Source organism: Clarias gariepinus, chromosome 27 (assembly GCF_024256425.1).
Source record: "Clarias gariepinus isolate MV-2021 ecotype Netherlands chromosome 27, CGAR_prim_01v2, whole genome shotgun sequence".
NCBI lineage: Eukaryota > Metazoa > Chordata > Actinopteri > Siluriformes > Clariidae > Clarias > Clarias gariepinus.
The window spans coordinates 10,770,214-10,789,220 of record NC_071126.1 but is presented as its reverse complement, the minus strand read 5'-3'; positions in this window follow the sequence as shown (position 1 = coordinate 10,789,220).

The following is a 19,007-nucleotide window of genomic DNA, read 5'->3' as shown; positions in this document are numbered from 1 at the left end:
GGAAAAACTGCGGCAGTGCAAATCCTTGACCCTATAATAATATAAATAAAATGTCCTTGGTATGGCAAAACATTTGTTAACCATTTAACTGTTTCTCAACTGTTTCTACTGAGAATATCAAGAGTACTGTATATGGAAAAATGATTGGCAGAATGGTTGTGGTAAATGCTATACATACAAAAATGTTAGGGCACCAATGCACAGTATTGAACTTTGGGCACTTTGAACAGCAATAACCATTTGCAGGGTTCTCATTAAAATGATTACAAGGTTTTAATTCATGTTAATTTACATTATAGATGCAAAGATTTAAAATATACTTTTGCTTATTCCTTTTTCCATGGTAAGAAGTGTTGAACAATATGACTATGTTAAATTGACAAGGAAAAATTATCATTGTGCTCTGTTTGATCTAGTTGGGACTGTAGTGTAAATATGACTTAGTCCTTATTACTACAGAAGCAAGACTGAAATTAAATCTTCTAATCACACAGTGTCACTTGGTGTAAAAATAGCTCCATAGCACATTTGCTCATAGTTTAAGTCATGAGTTTATATATATATATATATATATATATATATATATATATATATATATATATATATATATATATATACGTATATAAACTATATACAACACAACTAATAATTGGTCATGTGTCCCTCAGCAAGCTTCATTAGCAGACAACAAAATGGCACAAATTTTCAATTAAGTTGAGTTAAAAGATAAGATTAAGTTAAGATGAAGTTAGGCTGCTTTATCAGCCACAACCAGCTTTGATATGATGTTGTTAGGATTTTTGGTTTTGAATTAAAAAGGGTTTAGTCCACTGTGATGCACTCTCAGTCATAGACTCTAAAACTGCCAAATTCACAATTAAAGCACAATCAAATGACTTGCGTTTTATCTAATTTCCTTACAGAATATTTTAAAAGTTATGCCAAAAATGGTATGCGTTTTCTTTCCATTTTTTTTTTTTAATTGTGATATTGTCTTACACTTATTACCAGTTTGGGCGAGGTAACTGGGTCACTGGTGGTATCTTTCTCAGCAGAAATTATTCTTAGGAAGTCAGAGTGTGTGTGTCTGAAGGTGTCATCCAGAGATTTGCAGCAGGACACGCACTGAGCCTCATACAATATCCATGTGTCTTCTCCTGTATAGATAAATTAAAAGGTTAATATGTTTTATATATTTTGTGAGAAATATTGTCTGATTAGGGTTAGAATATTCATAGCAGGAAAATTAATAAATTTGATACCAATGATAGATTGGCTCTACTATAAGAGTTGCTGGGATGCCCCTTAATGGATATGAAGAGGTACTGCATGTGCTGTCCTTTGTCAGGATTAGATACCATAACCATATAGCTGCAGCATCTACCACAGTTTCATAAAAGAAGTGTTGTGTAAATTTTAGACAACTGCTTATAGAACTGGCCAAGCCTATGGTCCTCAGAGTCGGGCCCAGGACCCCCTGGGTTCATTGAATCATAGCCACTATAATAATGATAATAATAACAACAATAATAAAAACAACAACAAAAACAACAACAACAACAATAATAATAATAATAATAATAATAATAATAATAATAATTATTATTATTATTATTATTATTATTATTTTATTATGCCATTTATTTAGTTATCCATTGCTTAAATTTAATTTGTTTAATCCAAACCTCAACAACTCAAAAACAAGTAGACCTATATAAAGAACCTCATGTTTGTGGGATGAGCTCTGAATAGGCTCTGGATTTTGATCAGAGTAACATCATCGTCACCATCTTTATAATACTTTATTATTGCAGTAGTATGTCCCCTAATCAAATAAATTCCTGGGTGTATTTGCTGTAGAGGAAGTACATAAAACAGTCTAATTTCCTTCAATATTTAATTAGTTTACCTGTTTTTCCAACCCCACTATTAGCCTGTGATTGTTTTTTGGAAATGTAGTGCCCCTATATGACATTGTTCTTTATTTTTAAAAGACTGATCCAAACAACTACTTTTAAGAGGATTATTTTCTGTTTTTAATGTAGTATGAATAAACATTGGTCACTATGCCCATCTCAAATACCCTTCAAATAGATTTTATTGCCAAGCACAGAGACATAGATGTGTCCCTGCTGTGTCACAATCCACACACTAATCTCTCTGTCTGGGACTAATCGCATTACAGACCAGGGGTGTCTTGGGAGATTTCATTTCCTCAAAGATTGATGAGAAAGGAGCATTATCGGATGCCTGCCCCATAGCTGCTGGTGAGGTAGCGTGGGAAACCTCCACATTAAATATGCTCTAAAAGAGCTCGCTATACATACAGGTAACATGTAGGCTACCATGACTAGAACTGGCAGCTGCTCAAGTGCAGGTGCTGCACAATGTACTTATACTATATATTGCATTTAAGGTGAACATTGGGGTGGCATAGATCCAGGATAACACTTTGAGTGAGAGGAGGGTTTATACACAAGGCATTCTTTTATACAAGAAGACACATTTTACATTTAACTGTGTTTACAGTTATGATTCATATTAATCACATGTCCAAAACAAGTTAGTTCCTGTTTTTGATGACCTTAAAACACTTATTATAAACAGTAACGCCTTCTGTCAATATGTATCCAAAATAATACAATTTATTATTTACATACTGGAGACAAATGGGGATAATAAGAAACAAGCAAATATCAGCATATTGCTCACATTGAGAAAACATTTTATGGGGAATACCCACTATGCAAGTCCCTATGTAAACTGTTACCATAGAAACAATAGCATATTAGAGCAAAAACATTCATATGATCCTTGTGGTTGGTACTACGATCAGCACTGTGCTGTTATGAAAAAAATCAATCAACATTCTGATCAGCCAGAACTGATCATTTCAATTCACTAAGGTACACTGTATAAGATACACATGATATATGACTTTAGGGAAAGTTATTGGGTAACAGAACAACATCAGTGAGGAAGAAGACTGCAGAAGACTGTGCAGACACACAACACCTTGAAATTTCACTTGCAAATGAGATGCCATAAGCATTTAGCTCTTCAGAGCAAGAAAACCCTGCTTCAAAGATCCTGGTGATCTGCATCTCATTATAGTTTTATTGCATGACATTACATTTACTAACAGAGCCAAAATCCTATTTTCCAAATACTGTTTATATACAATGTGTGGCAAAAGTTTTTAGCAGCAGCTTCTTGCATTAAGCCAAGAGAGGAACAAAATTTTATATATCAGTTTTGGCCTTTTATCGAAAGATTTCATAATACTCAATTATATAAATTATAATCATTTAAAGAAAACGTACAGTATATGCTATGCTACGCTAGGTATTTTTAGAAAGTAAAAAAAAAAAGAATATGCCCACCTTCAACAAGTGAGATGACTGACATGACTGGTAAAGGAGTATGCTCATTACTGATCAGCCTTTGAGCTGTCGCGGTTGTTCTAACGTTGCTAGAATCCACGGCTGCATTGTCACTTTGGAATTGCAGCCTCCTTTTGCTCTCCTTTCTAGGCAGGAATGGGATGCTGAGCTGTAAGATTGATACTCCCAAGGGACAAGAAGAAACAAATGGAAGCTCCCTGCCTGTGCTGCAGGATCTGAATAAGTGTGTCGAGGCAGACAGGATAACATTCTCTGCACTTGGTTTGATGTTAAATTTGCTGTGTGTAAAATCCACTGGCTTCTTTCGGCAGATGAATATCCTCATCCATTTTTGCTTTAAAGTATCTAGTTCTTGTCCATATGCTGCATCCATGATAAAGTCTTCCATTTGACACTGTCTAGCATAAGCAGGTTTCTTGCTGTACTTTGCAAACAGCCTGACTTGCTTGAGAACTCTCTGGATATTTTGGTTCAGATTTTTTTCCTTAACATGAAGCCTTCCCAAGGGGATCCTTTCCTGATAGCGCACTGATCCGTGGGCCTGAGGTATAGATATTTTGTTGTCAGCACATCTGCACTTAAAGGATGGACTCTAACCAGGTCAAAAACAATGATGTGGGCTTGTTGCATGAAATCCTTCACCTTCTTGTTGACCCCAAACCCAAAAGCCAAACAGTTGTTTTTCACTATCTTATCTCCCACCAAAATGCCAAGCTTTGTATAACTAATCATTAAGCTCCTTAGCTTGATATCATCTTGTAAATGCACAGACTCTCCCGTAGTCGACATCACAAAATAGACTTCATTGTTAAATCCTGAAATCTTGTTATCTAAGTCTCTGTCTATTTCAGCATTTTTGGTGTCCTCTTGAGGGCAGGATGCATGCCCTTCTGTGCCATGTGATCTGTTGGAGATTACATAAGAAATACACAGAATTATAAATCATTATACAAATGTTAAGTTCAGAATGTGAGAATACTTCCTTGATAAGTTTTGATAACCTTTGACCAACTTTGTAAGAGTAGCTCAACTGCTGCATCACATTCATGGTGAACCTTCACAATAATCAAAGCATTCATCATGCAGAGCCTTTTTAGCCTCTGTAGGATGTTCTCAAGGACTATGAAGAGATATAAAGTTTACTGTAGGGTGCTGGAATGGCTCAATTGCTGTCCTTATTGTCAGACGCTCTGAAATTCCTAGTTGTTAGGGAGACCAGAATTCTCGTTGCCCCGTTGATTCCCCATAGCAACCTTGGCTTTATAACCTGCAAACAGTCAATTGGTCCTTCATTCATTGTGGTTCTGTAAGCACCTCTTCTGCCTTCATCTGTCTTACCAAGAACGGTACTCTTTGCTCTTAATAGTCCCTCCTTATTAAAGCCATGAGCAATTCTCACATGGGATAAAACCTTACTAAGAGTAGTCTTTACTCCCCCTGTTTTCTGATATGTGTGTTAATGTTAAATAAATTATATTTATTTAGAACATTTTGGCCCATATAGTTGCTACTCCTACATGTAAGACTTGAAACAATGAAGAATTTACCACCCCACAATGTTCAATGTTTACGACAAATATATTGATAAATAAACATGTGGTGGTGCGGAATAATTCCATCAAATGCGTCTAAATTGTCAAAAACATGTTTTAATAATATAATTTGGCATCTTGAATTTTTGGAAATCATACATATATTTTATTGCATTATAATAACACTTCGGTATGTACATGCAAAGATGTTCAGTTTATCAGTGAATTTCAAATTATTTTAAATTATATACTTATAATAATAATAATAATAATAATAATAAAATAATTGTTGTGAAAAAGTGACACATTTTCTATTTTAACAAGTAGATACATGTAGAAATGGGTAAGTCATTGTTAGTGCAAGTGGAATTAAATCATGCAATGTTAATTTTCTCCCATTCTCACTGAGTAAAGATACTGCAAAACCGTTCATTTAAACTGACATACATGAACAAGGTAGATATATTTCAGTCCAGCGAAGCCTTCAGTTTTTAGAATGATACACTATATGGGCAAAAGTATTGGACCAAACCTGAAATTATTGAATTCAGGTATTAAAATCACAACCCTTGTGAAGGGCAATCATAATGCTTTAGCATACCAAGACATCTTGGACCATTCTATGCTTAAATTATTTTTGGGAACAGTTTGGAAAAGTTTTTTTTTTCATTGCGATCCAGGCCTTCTAGTCCAACACCAGTGCCTGATCTCATAAATGCTCTACAGAAGGAATGGGCATGAATTACCACAGAAAAACTCAAAACAAAATCTTGAGGACAGGCTTGCAAGAAGAGTGTAAGCTGTTTACTCTACAAACGGGGGACCAGCTTCACATTAAAGTCTATGTATTTGGGTACAATGTCATTGCAGGCTTGGCCAAATACTTTTGTCCATATAGTGAAAAGCCAGTGCTTACCAGTGGTCAAAACAGTGGCTTTCATTTCCCCACCAGATGGCCTTGTTGCTCAAAGAATAGAGCTGTTATCTGGACCAGGCTGCATTAGGACGTGTGTATGGTAATGTGGGTAATAAAGAAATAACAGCCTACGCTAAGAGAAGCATGTGTATTAAATATAACGTTATTAGTTTTTTTGTGTCAGCTCTGGCATGCAAAATAAATAAATAAAATAAAATAAAGCTAATCGAATGCTTTGGCATTTTTATGTTTTATATTTATGCAGGGTAATTCTCTAGGGGATGTTATAGAGGCTCTGTAGTTGTGCATAGTTTAAGCTTAGTACTGTACTCCAAATCTACAAACACCTTCACAAATCTGTATCCAACCTGTTAGGAAATGAGCTGGATTATGCGAGTGGCAATGTCAGGGCATGGCTGGAATAAGACTGACAGGAGCATTGGAGTGCCGTCAGTGGTCAGTGTAAGTGCCAGTCTGCACTGGTACTGCCCGCTCTGCCCTATATGGCTCTGAATGGAGCTGTGCGCACATATCGCGCTGTCAGCGGTGCTTCTCTCAGTCTACAGCGCCAGGCTCTGCCACTACAGCCATGGCTGATGGGGGAGAAGGGGAAGATGAAATCCAGTTCTTGCGAACTGTAAGTACAGAAACACGCTTCTGGTTATCATTCAAGTCGTTTTCTTTTAAATCGTTTGAAAATGCACGCTCTAATAATAATAAAAAAAGAATTGACAAAAAAAAAAAAAAAGACATTCCGCGCAAAATATCAGATTTCATAAGGCTGAGGATAATTTTCACCCTCAGGCTTGATTTGCTGCTTTCGTGCATGCGTGTTCCGCTAGTAAGGTTAATGTGATAGTAATGCTTTTAAGGTGAATCAGTAAGCCGACTCCGGGGCGAGTTGCACGCGCATGTGACGCACCTGCAGTTAAAAAGGTTGCGGGTGCGAACGTGGGATGATCCTTCTATGTGCACACAAGAAACTTAACAAGACTTGCTTCTAGGTCTTGTTGAAAAGTTTTTCTCCACAGTTTATAAAGCTTTTTTTTGGTTGTTTTAACTCGAAAAAAAATATGTCCTATAGCTATTGCTCGTTTTTTCCCCTATTATGCAGCGTAGACGCAGTTGAACCTCAGTTGACAATGCATCTGTTCACTATCAGTCAAAGACGGTTAAATGTATTAACTACTGATTTGACATGCTGTGTGTTCAGTAACAAGCATGCATGTTTGTTAGTAAGTTCAAGTTCACTGCAGGTATTTTCTATTTCGGTTGTCCAAGATTAATGACATTGGCTGCAGTTTTCTCTGTAATCGATACATGTCCAGTTGTAATGGCTCTTTTTGTTTGGTAACCATAAAAAAATTCTGGAATTTACATTCAGATGTTGTTATTATCTTTATCTGTTCATGGTGATATGACATACCAGTCTCACTCAGCCAATGCATCTGTATATGGTAGTGTAGTTATAAAAGGCACTAACTGGATACTTGGCTCTTTGCTGATTTACAATGTAATATCTGCCTTTAGAAGTCTTTATTATTAAGGAGGTAAAAATTTTTTTTTAGCTGTGGTTTGATTTCTCCCATAATATTAGCTGTTTTGGCTGACTGAGATTCCCAAGGGTTAATAATTGTCACCTTTAAGTGTTTGGCATGCTCGCTGTACATGCTTGCTTAATGTAACCCACAACACACACATTCCATTTGTCAGTGGCATGCTAACAATCTGAACACATTACACATTGTGATATAATCCCCTGAGTGAATGATGACCATAATGGACGTTAACCAACAAGGTCATGGTCAAAAACAGTCTATATCTGTTTGCCTGAGTGGGGGATTTCTCGCATATGCATCCAAGAAGAAAATAACTGTTCTAATCCAATATTTAGTCTATTTTTTTTTTCCATCAAGGAAATAATTTTTAATATTATCATTTTTGAACCAAACATATACTTGGAAAAGTAAATATCTGTGAGGATATTTTACACTCAGACCATACAGATGTTGCACATTTACTTTTTGCAAATAAGCACTTCATTGATTGAAATCAAGATTTGAAACCAATGTCATGTAATTTCTTGATTACAATTACAGAAACGTAGGGTGTACCTTTAGGATATAGAACATTTTCTTGTGGTTAAGTTCCAGCTGGACCGTGTGCAAAATAATTTATAACTGTGTTAAAAAATTCTAACAGATTCTTGGAAGATCCTGCACGGGTCAGGTGTGCACCAGTGTTTTGCCATGCTGTTAAGGTGTTAAGGTGGGAAAGTTGGCAGTGAAGAGGTTTTACTCTAACATGGGAAGTACTTAAAGGATATGAGCAGTATGACATTTACACATTTACTCTGGTATCTTATACACCAAATATTTTTCTTGTGCCTTTTTGAGTTCAAAGACATGAAACATTTGCTTAATTTGTTATTTGCCACTAATTTGCGCTATATATGACATTATTATGGCACTGACCACTGGTTTCTGTGAGTATAGAGAATATTTCAGAGGTTTTAGGTAACCTTGGTTTATTTTTGTGTATCTGTGTATATTTTTATCAATTGTGGCACTGGCATGATTAAACAAACTATTTGCTTAAATTGCTATGTAGGTCCTCACATTCACAATCCACATTTTGGATTTTGGTGGTGGGGACATTATTAAACTTTAATACTAAGAGAGAGTTTCTGGCATTACTGGTACAGGAGCACTGGGCTTATTTGGTGTTTATATTGTTTTGGTAGACATATATACATTCTTACAGAAGATTCTGGGGTTTAAATTTAGCCTCCTTTCCACCTCACATATTCTGGCATCAGCCCACACATGGGTCATTGCATCAGCTATCGCAGTCAAATTGGCTGGCGACTAAACTTTCAAACTAAACCAATAGCTAGTGCAAAAAAAAAAAACATCATTTAGGAAATATAATAATACACATCCATTATAGTTTTTTAGCAAACCGAACATTTTTAATTTTGGACAGTTTTGACAGAATGTAGAATACTAATCCATAACATTATATTATTAAATATTTATATTTAATTAATTATCCTTAGATAGAATATAGACATATACAGTAATAGGTATGGTAATAAATAATAAATAAATGTAGAAATTAATAGTATAATAAAATTACAAGAAACCCATAATTTTTTTTTTTTTTTTAATTTATTTATTTTTTACAAATTATTAATAAATCCAGTAAGTCAGTTATTTTTTGCAAACAAACTTACTCTGACTGCATTTGGTTTGATGTAGGTAATTTCATCAAGCATTAATAAATTATTTCTAAATGGTTTTGCTTCTCCTCTACTCAATTGAATGGCAAAATGCTTTAAAGACTGTTCCCGTACAATGAAAGATTTTCAGCTATATTTACTGGATGCGTAACGTATAAAAGCAATGTGTACAAAAAATGTTTTTCTCTTTCATACTTTAAAGGGTTTTTCTTTTCTTCCAGGCTGTTCTTAATTGGGGTAAATAATAAACAACCTCACTGTTATTATTTCCTGTTTTGCTCTAGTCACCTTGTAGCCCAAAGTGACCGTTTTTCATGCCCCATGAAGTTTTTTTCTAAGTCTATATACAGTACATGTGGCGTTTCAGTTAACTCCACCACTTCGGTGCTAAGCATTTCTGATGTCACACAAAACTGTGTTGATGACTTTTGCTAAAGTATCTCAGATCAGTACCAGAAGTGCAGACAAGGCATATGACAGATTCATTTGGAGCTATTCCTGCTTGTCAGTGTGTAGTGGACACTCTGCAGCTGTCCACTCACGAAATGACAAGGTGCTGAGTGAAGATTTCTGGCCTTGATTTGAAATGAAGAAATGCCCAGGTAAAAGCTTAGGACCAGTGATGAAATTCTACAATATGTGAGCAGATCGTCTCGTTGTATCATGTGATTCAATGTTCCCTGGGGCTTCTGACCTTTTCCAGCTGCATGTGTTGAATTTAGTTTCCTACGCATTGATTAAAAACAGAGTCTGACGTCACCGCCTTGGTGTGATCCCTGCCGTTGGTTTGGTCCTGAAGGTTTTGGAGCCATCTGTGCTGAAGGACAAAATGTCATCTTCTATCCATCACCTTCACGTTGTTGAATCAGGTTTTAATATGTACAGTGTGTAATTGACTCGAGGTGATCCTTTAAAATAAGACCTGTACACCTTTGGATTGAAATTGCGGTTAGCATGAATACACTGATCTTCTTCAGCTGTTAATCTCAACCTAACGGATGCTTTAAAGAATATAGCTGGACTGTATAGTCAGCTTTTAACTTGTAGGATTTTTTACAAAGATATTTCAGTTATTTCGTGGAAAAATAGGGCTATGTTCTGTCTTTTGAAATGTCATGTATTTTCTGCATTTGACGGAGTGCTGCTTTATTTAGCAATAAAGCTCTTTCTGTTTATTTCACTATGAGGCAAAGGATTAATGTGAGAGATATCGGATACTGTGTGTGGTTAGATCTGAGCCTGTGTTGACAGATTAACTGGACACACAAGGTATTGCAACGGCAGGCTACAACCTCACAGTTTCCTGTCATAAGCAACCATATCCAAACCTAGTACCAAAACCACAACTGTATATATCTGAAATCAACTCACAGCTCAGTAAAATTACATATAATGAAAAAAAAAAAACATAACATGACATAGGAATCATTATCCACATGTTCAGTTCTTACTATACTTTACATCTTGCTTTATAGGATCTCCATACCATTTCATGTACATTCAATTCAATTTCATCATATCAGCACATTGAGCTATGTAAAACATTACAGTATAAGCAGCTGGTCAAATACTTTAATATCTATATAATTTGTCATTGCATTCACATTTCATTATTGCATTATGGGTATTGCTACATTAGGTTACTATTCCAACTGCAGATGTACTAATCTGCACATGGATTTACACATCATAAAAGTGTTATCTGTGGTGTACTGTGTAACATTGCTGTCCAGGGTTCTGGTTCACTCCTGAGCTTGGGTTACTTTCAGTGTGGAATTTGGCATGTTTTTCTGTCTTTGAGGGTTTCCTATTGTTTTCTTTTATTCTTTAATTCTCTCACTTATTCTGTATACCGCTTATCCAAGAGACTTGGGCACTGGACTGGACAGGGTGTCAGTCTGTTGCAGGGTGCACCAGCACAAACTCTGTCACACTATAGACAATTTGGAAACACAAGTTAGCCTACTCTGCATATCATTGGAAGATGGAAGGAACTCAGAACACCTGGTGGAAACCCACCAAGCACATGCAGAACCTGCAAACTCCAGGCTAACGGACCCAAGGCAAGACGCAAACCCTGGGTGCTGGAGGTTCGCGGTTCTTCCATTTTCCCACACTTTCAAAATCATGCTGGTATGTGTACTGGCTTCAATAAGTTGCTTCATGTTGAGCATATTAATATGCATATACAAGGGGCCTTGTAATTGACTGGCATCCTTTCCGTGGTGTGGAATTCATGTCTCACATCCATTGTTTCCTGGACAGGCTCTTGATCCACTATTATGTTGACCACAATGAAGTCGTTACTGAAGATAAATAAATAAATGAAAACCTCATGGTCATGTTGTAGGTCTATACCCATACCATGGCTCTAATATTAACATGCTGCTAAATATCTTTCTTTCACCCAGAGTTTATCCTTGCAACACTGGGTGTAAGGTAGGAATTTATGTACACACACATTCACATACATCTAGGAGCGATTTTGCATAGCCAGTCCACCTACTTACATGCTTTTTGGGTGGTGCGGCAAGGCTTAGGACAACCTCAAGGAACCCCTTAAAAAATGAGGAGAACATGAGAAACCTATAGATTGAACCCTGAATCACTACCTGCATATTACTGTATCTCACACCTCTTAATATCTTGATTAACTAAATCAGCGGTTCTAGGTTACAGCTAAAGGCTAACATTTTAGGACACAATTTATTTTACCTTTGATCTTTGCACATTGCTTACCACAGGAGGCTACAATGCTATTTGCTTGATACCTTTATATACGAGGGCTGTTTAGAAAGTAATGCAAATTGCATATGTTGGTACAGCAAATCTTACTCTGTACAAAGGTGCTACTCACCAAAGTCTCCATTAACATGCAATGACACCATTGATGTGCACAGTGGAACGAGCAATGAAGATAAAACATCCAACGGAAGACCATCGACTGCTTGAAAGGGGTTTAGAGAGTTAGATTTACTCTACAAACATATGCAATTTGAGCGATCTGTGTCGATTAATGAAAAAAAAAGCCCACCCTTACATTACTTTCCATCTAGTGTGCAGTTGCATTTCTTTATTAAAGTTTTACCGTGCATGCAGATTTATATTGCTTTGTTTAAAATTAAGTGCTTTTAATAATAATAATAATAAAAAAAAAAATAATAATAATAATAACAATAATAATATAAAACCCCTCCTTTTTCCAATTTTACCCTGTGCCTGTGTCTGGCAGTGCCATTTTTCACTGTTGATGGAAGTTGCTCAGCCGTGCTTACAAGCCATTTCTCTTGTTTCACGAGGCTGTTTTACAGCAATATGCATAGAAAGTAAGCCGGAGAAAATCCAATTTATAATCCTGTTGGGCTGGTAAACCTCTGCGGTCTTATTTCCTCTGCACTGTTTTAAGATGGCTGTGTCTATATTAAAATTTTGGAATATGCCTTTTGCTGTGTCATTCACAGAGGCGATATGCAAATCTCCCCATTGGCATGAATGACCATATTAGTGTAATGGCATTTTTCATGCATTGCATTATTTCCCTCTTTATGTCAACTCCCCTAAAATCTTCAAAAATCTTAATAGTAAAAATCTTAAAAGTTGTTGATATGGTTAAAGTTTCTGATGAAATATGGTAAGACTCAGTATATTTAAAAGTTATATTATTTAAAAGATAACCTTAATTAAATATCAATAAGAAAAAAAAATCATAATTAACCATAATAACCTTAAAATGACCTTGGAATTACTTCTTAAGAGTAATCTTTTAATCAACACAGCTGATGGATGAATGGTTCGGAAATGATCCCCTAATATGTATATGGCATTAATTTGTTAGTCTACAGTTCTTCAGCTCCCCCCCCCATGGGGAGAGAGTTTTTATTCACAACATGTGGGAAGGCTGCAGTAAACAGAGGTGGCAGAGATTTAAGCTGCATGTGGTGAGCTATCTCATTAATCTGTCAGACACAGGAGTGGGAGCAGCCTGACCAGAGTTGTTCACTGGATGGCGAAAAATATGAGTTGTTTACAGAGGAGAAAGTCTGAGGAATTCGTTGTTTTCCTGCTATTATCTTTTGTCTGTTAAATTGCATGCCAACCCAATAAGACACAGTCAATCCAGGGAAACAGAAAAAGTCAAGTTTAAGGCTAAAACTCGATGTACGTATGATATTTGTTAAAAAACCTTAACCACAAAGCCTCAGCTCAATCTAATCGTAGCATTTTCCCAAATTAGATAGTACCCATTTATATTCACAGTTATACTTTATGTTATATGTCATACAGTAATGTGGCAAAACACACTAAAAAGCTCTAATGTGATAAAACCTCCTATCACCTTGCCTGACATTTATGAGCACAGTCATTCTGGAATGTAGCATTTATATCTTAGGGTGTATGCTTGTGTGTTAGTGTGTAAGGAGGGGCTTTTGAAAGTTATGTCCAGACCAAATATTCACTGCCATTTGTCCAATTCAGTTTTTCTGTTTAAGCTTCTGCTGTTGTGAGCATGTGCATACCATGTGTATCAAAATAGCAAGCTTGAGGCAGATTTAGTATATTCACCTTTTCTCAAGTTCAAGTCAGTGACAGGGGCTGGGTGGTGACTTGTGAGCCTGCTTGGTACTGAAAAACATCAGGAGCTCTCGGGTTACGGGCTCTCAAGACATGCGTGCACCTGCTCATGTCCTTAAAGACATACTCTGAGCTGGGAGGAAGAAAGGGGGGATTTTGAGAAGACCAGGGTCTCTCACTCACACCTGCTTTTTAAACCCACAGGCATGATATTGGGAATGTGACAAGAATTAGGGTAGACTACCATCATGATAACTTGGAGTAATAACTTGGACATAAAGTCTCATTGGCTGTGGATCTAAAAAAAAAAGGAAAAAAATCCTTTCCTCAACTGTGTTTAACTGATGGCACTTAGTTAGTAACCTAGTAATCCAGTGTAAGTATCTATTCAATGAATAGATTGGAAACTTCGAAGCACTTTTTGTAAGTTCCTCTGGATAACAGCGTCTGCCAAATGCCTAAATGTAAATGTACATAAATCTATGGGAATTAAAGACAGCAGACAGGGGTCACCCTTAGAACGGACCTCCTCTCTCCCTGGGCACCTTTCACACACCCCTCCCCATGGCCCTATAGATAGCCTGTGATGCTGACTCTTAGCTCTCTAGCAGATGGTTCTGCCGCTGCCCCCTGGATCACTTTGCCGCGGATTCACCAGATTCCTTGGCACAAGATCCATTTAAGCAAGAAGATAGGGGCCTGGAGGTCTCCTCTAGATGTGGACTCACAGTAGCATTGGTTTTATAATTACGATCTTGCTGTGGCTAGGACATGGATTGTTCTGTGTTTATTATATAAACCCTAGATTATAACTAGGGCTGTCGATATTAATGCGACAATGCATCTGTTAATCTTGAAATTTTAATGTGTTACTATTTTTTTTAACAAAAATTAATCATATGACCAAGTTCGACCATAATGGCTTCCCATAATCGTAGTGCGGTTACCCGGCTGTTTGTGATAATAGGAAATTTAATGTGGATACTATGGTGATTGAGGAAAGATCACCAGGTGTCCTGAATGGCAATTTAATTACAAAAAGCTTCCAGAAGGAAGTTTGGTTAAAACGAAAGTTGTCTGCTTAAGCTACCTTTGAGGGGAACTATTCTTATAAAAACACATGAACTCTTTGACACTGAAAAAGGCCATGAAAGTAAAGCAAAATAAGCTACTTTTATTGCACGTACTAAAGACCACTGGATATCAGTAAGTAACCGTAAGTACCTTGGTGTAACAGCACATCTAATCAATGACAAAGGCTAACTGCACTCATTCACTCTGGGCATTTTAAAAACAGAAGAAAGACATTTTACTGGAACATGGAGCAGGGGTGGTCTAGGTACTAGGATACTAACATAATTGGCTATACCAATATAAATTAACATGTTCCATGATCTTGTCCTTGTTCTTTAGAATTGTTCTGATGGTTAAACGATTTATGTTAAAAGAACGAGTAATCTCTGTCATCTTTTTACTTAAATCCGTTCTCTCAATTATTTTCACTTTTGTCTCTATCATTATTGCATGGCACTTCTTAGCAGTACCAGCTTCATTACCTCTGGTTTTATGCTGGCTTCCGGACATCATGGGATGCACACTGCATGCAAGTGACAATGTACACCAGACATGTGATCTGCCTTCCACCATTTAACCTGTGCAAATGCATGTTCGTATCTGCGAAAGTTCATAACTCAAATGTTTGTATGTAGGGGACTTAGTGTATTAAGCAGCAAGTAAAATTGTGTGGTGTTATTGGCTGGTATTGAACAAACAGAGTCTAAGGATGGACAACCAGACAGCAGCATATAATAATGTGGCCAATGAACTGCTAAGAAATCTTGTTTCCTGTCATTCATTTGGATGTAACTTGGCAATGTACCACCTATCTAAACATTACTGCTGGCCAAATACTTTATTGCAATGGTATTCCCTATTGGCAGTTGCTTCCTTCTTTGAGTATAATGCAATGTGCCATGCTGCAAAAATTATACCTTTAAATTTCAGTTGATAGTGGTGACTTGACCTCCAAATTCTGTAGATCTCAATCTGATCAAGCATCTGTGCTTTGTGCCATACAAACATGTCTTAAAGGAGTTACTGAGAACCCAGAATTTTAGCATAAAGCAGGCATTATGGCTCTGCCCATTCTGCATAATCAAAAGTCCTGATTTAAGTGTACACCCCATCCCAGGCCTCTCAAATGTTGAAACTGGAGACTGCAAGTGATTTTATATGGAAATTCCATGGAAGTCTAAATCCAATGCAAAGATAAAACAATATTAAAACATTTGGAAATGCTTTGTAAATGTATTTTGGCATAATATTTATTTTTGGTTCTTATAGTAGCCCCGATGCAACAAAGGGTTAAAGATCACTTTATTTAAATTCTGTTCAGAAGGTTTCTGATCAGCCAGTCATCTCAGAAGAGTTATTTATTAGACCTTTTAAACTGTGAACTAATACGGTGTAGTAATAGTCATTGGATTAACCAGGCATAAAATTAGCTAGAAAATGGCTGCAGTCAAAAGTGCAAATGTGATTAATGTGGGAAATTCAAGTCACACTTTGGTCTTTAAGTGTGTTTAGGAGAATATAAACATGTTTCTTTCTATTAAAGGCACGTAAACAAACAAACAAAATTTTTTTGATGGAAAGAGCATTTAAGCATTTTTTGCTCAAACCAATTATACATAAGCTGGTTGAGGCATTTTAGCATCTGGGACGAAAACCATAATTACATTCAGATGTTCTGAGAGCTAAATGAAACTACCAGTGCAGAGTTATATGTAAATGAAGAAATACTTTTAGAGCTTCATTAAAAACATTGTTCTTTTTCCAGTCTTTAATTGTCCAATGTTGGTGAGCCTGCACCCACTGAAACTTTACATTCCTATTTTGATGGATCTAAGTCTGATGGACTTCTGAATAAGTCTTCTGAAAATGTAGACTATTTGCTCCAAAATTATGGGATGCTATGAATTCTGGGTGGCTTTTTTGCTCATCATGGCAGTAGGTGTGTTTTAAGTAACCATAGTATTTCTCCGTGTCTTATTTATGTCTCTATGAAGTTGTTTGATTTTTGTTTTTGCATATTTTTATAATACCGTACAGCAACATGCATGAAGATCAGTAAGATCAAAACAGTGCGCCTGGCATTAGTAATCTTTCCACAGTAAAGGCACTAAGATCTCATTTTCCACATTCTGATATCTGATGAGAATATTATTTGAAGCTCTTGAGCTATGCATTAATGAGCTATGAAAGTGGACAGGGGAATTCTAATGATTATTGCCTAATAATATTTCATCATGGGAAAAAAGTCAGAGAATGATTTTTGTGACTTTAAATATTCATGTCACCTCTTGGAGATTCTTGCTTGTCCTTATATCATGTTGATGGCTGAGATGTATCTCATTTTGGTTGTTGAATTTTTTATGATATCCTTTCTATGCGAAGGCTGTGTTTAATGTATGGCTATTACTGATAGTACAGAGCCATACACTATCAGCTTAGATTAATGTAGTTAATGTGGATGCATTAAAGAGAACAGCCAAGCAGGAAAAGCCACTGAGACCTATATCAATAACACTCGCTTGAGTGAAATCTTGCTATAGGCTGTAGTGATGGAGTCACTGTCTGCTAAGATCCAACACATGATTTCTCTTGAAAGTTTTGAGGAAATTCTCACTAGACACTTATCTGGGCAAACAACATCTCACCGTCCCTTTGCTGACAGAGGTTTTTACTGTTGCAAGTTGTAATTTTGGATAATATTTTACATTATTAGTTTTTTTTAGGTTGTATCATTGTAGCACACTATCACTGAAAAAATATATAATTATCTTCAGGAAATTGAGATTTAGCTTTTTGTTAAAACTGACTTGTAGAATGTTTAAAATACTTCCACTGAAGATAATTACACTGCAACAGGGTTAAATAAATGATCAAAAAACATATTTAAATATTTACTGATTATAAAAGTGTAGTTATAATGAACTGTTGTGGTGCATGTATTATTAAGGTTTTAAATAATTTTTCCAGAAACATGCACATAAAATGTAAAGGATATGTATTGGTTTATGTTTAAAATATGCATTTTTATAGTAGCACTGTGGCTTAATAGTTAGTAACTGTCACCTTAGCACTGTCACTTTACACCCCCAGGGTCCGGCTCTGTGTGCAGGGAATCCCCGCGTTTGGTCGGTTTACTCTGGATACTGCAGTCTCCTCTCGCAGTTCAAAGACATACAGATTAGTCTAATAAGTGACACCAAATTCCCCCCAGTGTGTGAATGAGTTTGTGAGGTTGTATGTCATATTTGTAAATGTAATATCAGTAGGACATAAACAGCACCCAGTCAGGGAACCTCTTTGCTCCTGATGTCTGCATTGAGACATTTTAATTCATGTTAATAAAAAAAAAAAAAAATAAATAAATAAATATATATATATATATATATATATATATATATATATCTATATATATATATATATTTTTTTTTTTTTTTTAAATAAAAGGCTCTGGCTTTGGTCTAGGCAATATAAGCATAGTAGAAATTTGTATTGTGGACTTTACAGACTCCTAATTGTATGTGTGATGTTGAGGTTTTCATTTTTTTATGGTTTGTAAGTTTGTATGCAGTTTGTGTATGTTGTCGGAAATACTAGAATTTTTACTCAAACCTGTTTAAATCTGAAATAAATTTGATTATGTACCATTTATTTATTTAAAATAAATTAAGAAGATCTAAAATATGTAGTATATGATTTGATAAATGGCACTTTGTTCTATTCTGTTTGTATGTTGTTTACTGTATTTCATGCTGTCACTGGTGTTTTAAAAGCTTAATCAACATGTCTTGATTTATTTTTGAACACCTTTCCATCTAAGGTTCTCTTCACAGCTCTGCTACAGGGATTTGTCTTATTTTTGAATGAGGTAGAATGCTAAACTCTGCAGTCTATGATACTTCGGCACTGAAGTCTGACACTGCTGACTAATTACATTTTCAAAGTTTTGACTTTCAGATTGTTTAAACTAACCAGTTCCTCCACCTGTGTTCCTGCTTGGCAGGATGATGAAGTGGTGCTCCAGTGTGTTGCTACCATTCAGAAGGAGAATCGTAAATTCTGCCTGTCTGCAGAGGGACTTGGAAATCGACTGTGCTACCTTGAGCCCACCTCAGAAGCTAAGGTATGATTGGCGAGAATTAGACAGTTTATTATAACAATCTGAATAAAGACAAACCAAGCATATTATCACTACATGCAAAGGGAATTAATAATTAATACATTTCTTGTTTAGAATGCAGATAAGACATTTACTTACATATTTCAATTTA